At 43.1% G+C, this 5,972-nt stretch overlaps 1 long non-coding RNA gene across 1 annotated transcript; it reads right to left on the reverse strand.

Moving 5' to 3' along the window:
• Positions 1-495: 495 nt before the first annotated feature.
• LOC109301776 lies at positions 496-5,270 on the reverse strand. The gene is made up of 3 exons (XR_002098622.1): positions 5,172-5,270; positions 3,580-3,582; positions 496-506 (listed from the first exon to the last, which is right to left on the reverse strand). It is a non-coding gene; the product is annotated as an uncharacterized LOC109301776 (long non-coding RNA).
• Between the last annotated feature and the right edge of the window lie 702 nt (positions 5,271-5,972).

Consider the following 5,972-nt stretch of genomic DNA (forward strand, 5'->3'; position numbering starts at 1 on the left):
GAGCATTGCCAGAAGATTGAGGGAAATGATTATTCCCCTCTGGTCAGCACTGGTGAGGCCACATCTGGAGTACTGTGTTCACTTTTGGACCCCCCACTACAGGAAGGATGTGGACAAATTGGAGAGAGTCCAGTGGAAGGCAACAAAAATGGCAAGGGGACTGGAGGACATGACTTATGAGGAAAGACTGAGGGAACTGGGTTTATTTAGTCTAAAGAATAGAAGACTGGGGGGCAATTTAATAGCAGCCTTCAACTACCTGAAGGAGGGTTGGAAGAGGATGGAGCTAGACTGTTCTCTGTGGTGGCCGATGACAGAACAAGGAGCAATGGTCTCAAGTTGCAGCAAGGGAAGTTTAGGTTAGATATCAGGAATAATTTTCTCACTAGGAGGGCAATAAAACACTGGAACAAGTTACCAGAGAGGTAGTAGAAGCTCCATCCTTGGATGTTTTCAAAACCTGGCTAGACAAAACTTTGGCTGGGATGATCTAGTTGGGCATGGTCCTGCTTTGACCAGGGGGTTGCACTAGATTAGTTTCTCAACCTGTAGGTCACAACCCAAAAGCGGGTTGCAAGAATATATGAAAGGGTGGTGAACAAACTTTAAAAATGGATTCTCTTGTAAAAGAAGAAAAACATAGGAAACAGTGGGTTTTCCTTGCAGCCTGGCAGAATTCCAACCTGCAAGGGTCTGCTTGCCCCCCGCCCCCATACCCTACACACCCATCCCATGCCCCGCACACTGGGGAGCTGGGGCCTGGGGGCAGTGGGTCAGGAGTTCATAGTTTCATAGTTTCTAGGGTCGGAAGGGACCTGAGTAGATCATCTAGTCCGACCTCCTGCCATGGCAGGAAATAGTACTGGGGTCAAACGACCCCAGCAAGGTGTTCATCTAACCTCCTCTTAAAAACCTCCAGGGTAGGAGCCTGCACCACTTCTCCTGGAAGTTGGTTCCAGACCCTAGCCACCCTGACTGTGAAGTAGCGCCTCCTGATATCTAGCCTAAACCTACCCTCTGCCAGCTTGTGACCATTATTCCTGGTCACTCCTGGCAGTGCTCGGGGGAACAGTGACTCCCCCAATGCCTGCTGATCCCCCCTGACTAGTTTATAACAGGTCACAAGATCCTCCCTCAGCCTTCTCTTTTGGAGGTTGAACAGGTTCAGGTCCCGTAGCCTCTCCTCATAGGGCCTGCCCTGCAGTCCCCTGATCATGCGAGTGGCCCTCCTCTGGACCCTCTATATGCTGTCCACATCCCTCTTGAAGTGTGGTGCCCAGAACTGGACGCAGTACTCCAACTGTGGTCTGACCAGTGCCGCATAGAGGGGGAGGATCAGTGAAAAGCACTGAGTCAGGACTGGCCATTGATGTTTTCAAATGCATCATGGTACAAAAAAGAGTTGAGAACCACTGCACTAGATGACCTCCTGAGGTCTCTTCCAACCCTAACTTTCTATGATTCTGTGAAATCAAGTCTACTGGAATTTTTGTTTGCTCCAGAATTTTCAAAATTACCCTGGAGTAAAGTATATAGCCAACACAATTATTTTTCACAGCTCCATCCAGTTTGATATGTAATATTATTTCATATTAATCTTGTAGTAGCATTGAACATCACTTCTTTTGGTGGTTTTATCTCCCCAGTTTCAGATCAGCAGAGTACCACTTTGTGTTTCACATTTTTGGAGAATCTAATAGTAATGAGGAAATTAAAGGTCAAACTCACTAATGGAACAAAACAAAGGACAGACAATAAGCAGGAAATTCCATGGTAGAACCTCCTAGCTCATCAGATCACATTTCTAAGTGCCAGCTCTGTTTCTCCCTCCAGCTGTACAATTGGCTAGTTATCTTGCTAAGAACTGATGGATCTTTACATCCTAAATGAATTTATTTTTCTTTTCTTTTTTTAGAGACATGCCACACCACTTTACCATAACACTTTGATCACGCCATTTTGCCTAATGTTATTGCTTGCAGTTCCTAACACAGTTAGAATTATTTTGCCTAATGTTGTTACTTGCAGTTCATAACATTGTTAGAATTGAGAAAGGAGAGAAAATACCACATATGTTTCTCTCACTTGATTACTTTGTCTACAGTCAGTTTAAAATGTTTCTTTCACCTGCTGATTGAGTTATTTTCCCTTATTTGTATGACTCTTTCACACAACAGATAGAATGGGAAACAAAGCAGAGGGAAAATATTAGGAGCTGAGATGATAAAACATAGTAGTAAGCAAAGGTCTCAGAGCAGGGGTAGTACCTCAAGCAACTTCTAATTCATTATCTGAAATTCACTGAACTTGATATGCCCTTTTAAAAAGGTAGCTGGGGAAGAATAACCAAACACCTGGGAAGCCTGAGAGCCAAGAATTGAGCAGCCTTGGGAGCTGGCTGTTGTGGCTAGGATGTGGGCGAAGCCAGGGAAATGGCCACCTAGGAAGCCAGGCAGTCTGGGAGTGAGATGTTCAGAGATCCTGGAGAGCTAGGCATGCAGGGACCTGGCTGTATGGCAGAATAGCGGATAGGGAATCAAAGAAATGGGGAGTCTGGGAACATCCCAGGCTGGGAGTGCAGAGATGCTTGGCAACTCCTGGACTTGTTTCCATTGAAAGTTTCAATGGAATAAACAAATTCCCATGGAACATTTTAGTTTCATCAGATCAACATCTTCCAACATTAAACCACTATGGCAAAAAATTTTTTTTTGACCAGCTTCATTGAAGAAGCATTCTGCTGCCTGCTGCAGGTACCTGCTGGTTGAGGCTGATTGTGTTGATTTTCCCTATTGATCAACTGCTTCATCCCAGTAACTAAAGAAATAGCACTACCAAAACGACCACACTGCAACAAAATCTGCAGTTCAGGACTTCAGGTCTGTTGGCCTTAAAGTTAAGGACCCTGTATATAAAGTGACAATGTACATGAGCAGATAACTTACAGAAACATTAGCACAAAAAGAAGTGTAACCAGGATCAAGTAGAAAAGATCCAGGTTTTAGAAAGATGCTACCGCAACATGACTGCCTTTTCTCCTTTCTAGAATATTAGGTCTGTGTAAAGACCTATTGTCCAGTTTGCTACAGAGCTGCAAAGATTGGGTTAAAATGAAAATCTTAGCCAACTTTTCACTTTGGCAAAACAATAAGAACATTTTCTGGCCAAAGTCCAGGGTTTTCATGCTTTCCTGAACCAAACAAGTGTACAATGTTAGCAAGTTTCACAGGGTGGGAAAACTTATTATTTTACTATACACAGTTTTGTAAATTGCAGATAATAGATCTATTAGTGACTCACATTTGTAACGCCAGATAGGCCTTGTTAAACTCAGAGTCACGAAGTATGACTGGTAGTGAGAGAAAGTGGTAAGCAGAAAGGATTTTGCAAAAGGTTCTTCTACATGCCAACCATTGTGAAGACATTTTCAGGCAGATATATTTTTCACATCTTTAGCCAAAAAAATCATTGGCTTTGGGTAGGCAGAATAAAGAAATATGCATAGCCCTAGCTTGGCAAAATAAGGCAAATTTTGCTCCAGGCCCATCTTTTTATTCACATTTTGACAAACATAAACACTGACTGAAGCAGCGGGCTCTGGCACTGATTTAAACATATGTATATTCTTAAAACCTAAACTTTTGACTCATATTTACATGGCAATTATGAAATCTTAGCCGTTAATGGTAAGAGTTGCCCAGAGCACTAGAACCTTGTCTGGTGTTGCTCGACTGACCAGTCCCATGTAGAAAGTCCCATCACACACTGTAGAGTGATAAATTATCCATGACTCAGCACCTTCATAATCAACTGCAAAAAATAATACATCTCAAGATATCCAGTTACCTTATTTTCATGGGCCTCCACCAGCCTTATATTTCTCAATCCAAACTTGTTTTCCAGCTCATCAATTTAATTTGTGGCCTGTCCATCAGTCATTAAGTCCAAGTTCATTTTTTCCCCCTCAGCTCCTTATGCTCTTGAGCTAAAACTTTTAAACTTTGTGTCCATTGCAACCAATGTAGCCTGGACTGCATCCAACCTTTTACTAACATCTGTCAAGTTCATATTTGTGGTGTGCAACTGAGTGGACTAGAAAATAAAGATAGATGGCAATGGATTAAATCTAACACTTCTTCATTACACTGCAGCCATTTTAGATTTCTCTACTCTGCTCATTGCAACTAGAGTTTCCACACCTTATCTTCCCAATAGTTCTGTCATGCAGCAGTTTAAAGACAACCCCCCTGCAATTTTATAATTTATTAATGCCTTTGTTACATATCCATGATTTCATAAGTCCAGAATTTGACTGATATTTTGTCTGTTTCCACTATCCACATAAATATATGTTTTATTTTAAACAAATACCTCAAAAATCATGCAAAGCACAACTGAAACATTTTTGTGCACAAAGAAACCAGTTCTACACAGAAAGATTTTATTTTTAAAATCCCAAAAAGATGTACTAATAATGTTCAGTTCTGCATCAGGTTCCAGCCAAGTTTCAAAGCTGTTTACAGAAATCAGCATTTTAAATCCCACAGAACTCCTGTGAGGTAGGTGCTATCCACAGCTTGCAGATAGAAACTGAAGGAGGGCAAGAGAAAAAAGGTAGAAGGAATTTCCAAGGAAGGAAATTCATGTTGCTCTTTGCTTCTTTCATATCACTGTTGCAACAACAGCTTGCTATTTTAAATTATTTTAATTCATAAGGATAGAGTCCCAATCTGCAGCCTTTTCTTACATCATCACTGCACCGTTGAATTGCTTATGTATTTCTTTGAAATAAGTCAGTCCTTCCTCAGTTACACTGTCAAACAACTGGGCTGTGTGATGAGGGGTGCCATGGAGATAAGGCCATTTCATGTCATAATCATGCTTATATCTGGTCCTCAGCCCTGCGTATGCAGTGCCATCCACTGGTGCTGTGTGAAGGAGAAAATGACTGGCAACCCATGGTTCAATAACAAAAGAAAAAAAAAGTTTTCACAAATAATTCATCTGAATGTTAAGCTGCTGGCCAGTTCTAGCCTGTTGGTGCCTTTTTTATAACCTGATTCAGCTAGATAAGCATGTCTAAACACATGAATAATCCAATTACTTCATGTACCTTGCTGATTATACACATGTACCCTTCTGAATCATGAACTTAGCCACTGTTCATTAACATTTGTGTGACAGGCTAGCTAGTAGTGACCTAGCCCAGGGGTTTTGAAAGGGCAAAAGATGATTGGAGGACTTGGGATTCCCTTTCCTCATCGATCAGGCCTCAGAGACTCACCCCCCATGTCCCCTGATTGGCCCCTTGGGTCACCTGGAGAGGGATAAAAGGGGCAGCATGGGCTGACTCAGGGGAGAGCAGTGAGGGACCACAAGGAAGGAGCTTCACAGAGCTGAGCCAGTGGGGCAGGAGCAGTGACCCAGAAGAGCCTGAAGGAGCAGGACCTGCAGGCAGCAGTGGGACCCTCAGCAGCGTGGCATGCAGCCAGCAGGAGAGGCTCGCTGCTGGGCTCTAGGATCCCTTGGGAGAGGCTGCAGCCAGCAGGAGAGTCTCCCCGTGCTCCAGCAAGGATCTGAGAAGTGACCTGAGAGGTTCCCAGCTCTGCTTCCAGCTCCTCCAATCAGAGGCCAGGTAGCTCAACGTGAGACCATGGCTCCAGAAAGGTCAAGACCCCTAGCAGCTTAGAGCAGTGTCACCAGTGGTGGCTGTGCAGTAGTCTTTCTGCCTGCCATGTGGGAGAGCTGAGTTCAAGTCCCAGCTGGGGTGTATTGAGGTGAGTGAGTGGAAAAGGGCTATTGTGTTTTCCCTTCCAGGTACCTAGGCCCTATATTCCCTTGTCATTTGACATTTTGTATTTTGTGCCTTTTTATATTTCACCAACCTGTATTGTTTGTTCTGCTGTTTGTGTTTTATATTTTGTTAACCCTGTCTTTTGTCAATGATTGTAAGTGTCTAACCTTTGTTGAAT

Source organism: Gavialis gangeticus, unplaced genomic scaffold (genome assembly GCF_001723915.1).
Source record: "Gavialis gangeticus isolate Ggan-Ray unplaced genomic scaffold, GavGan_comp1, whole genome shotgun sequence".
Classification (NCBI taxonomy): domain Eukaryota; kingdom Metazoa; phylum Chordata; order Crocodylia; family Gavialidae; genus Gavialis; species Gavialis gangeticus.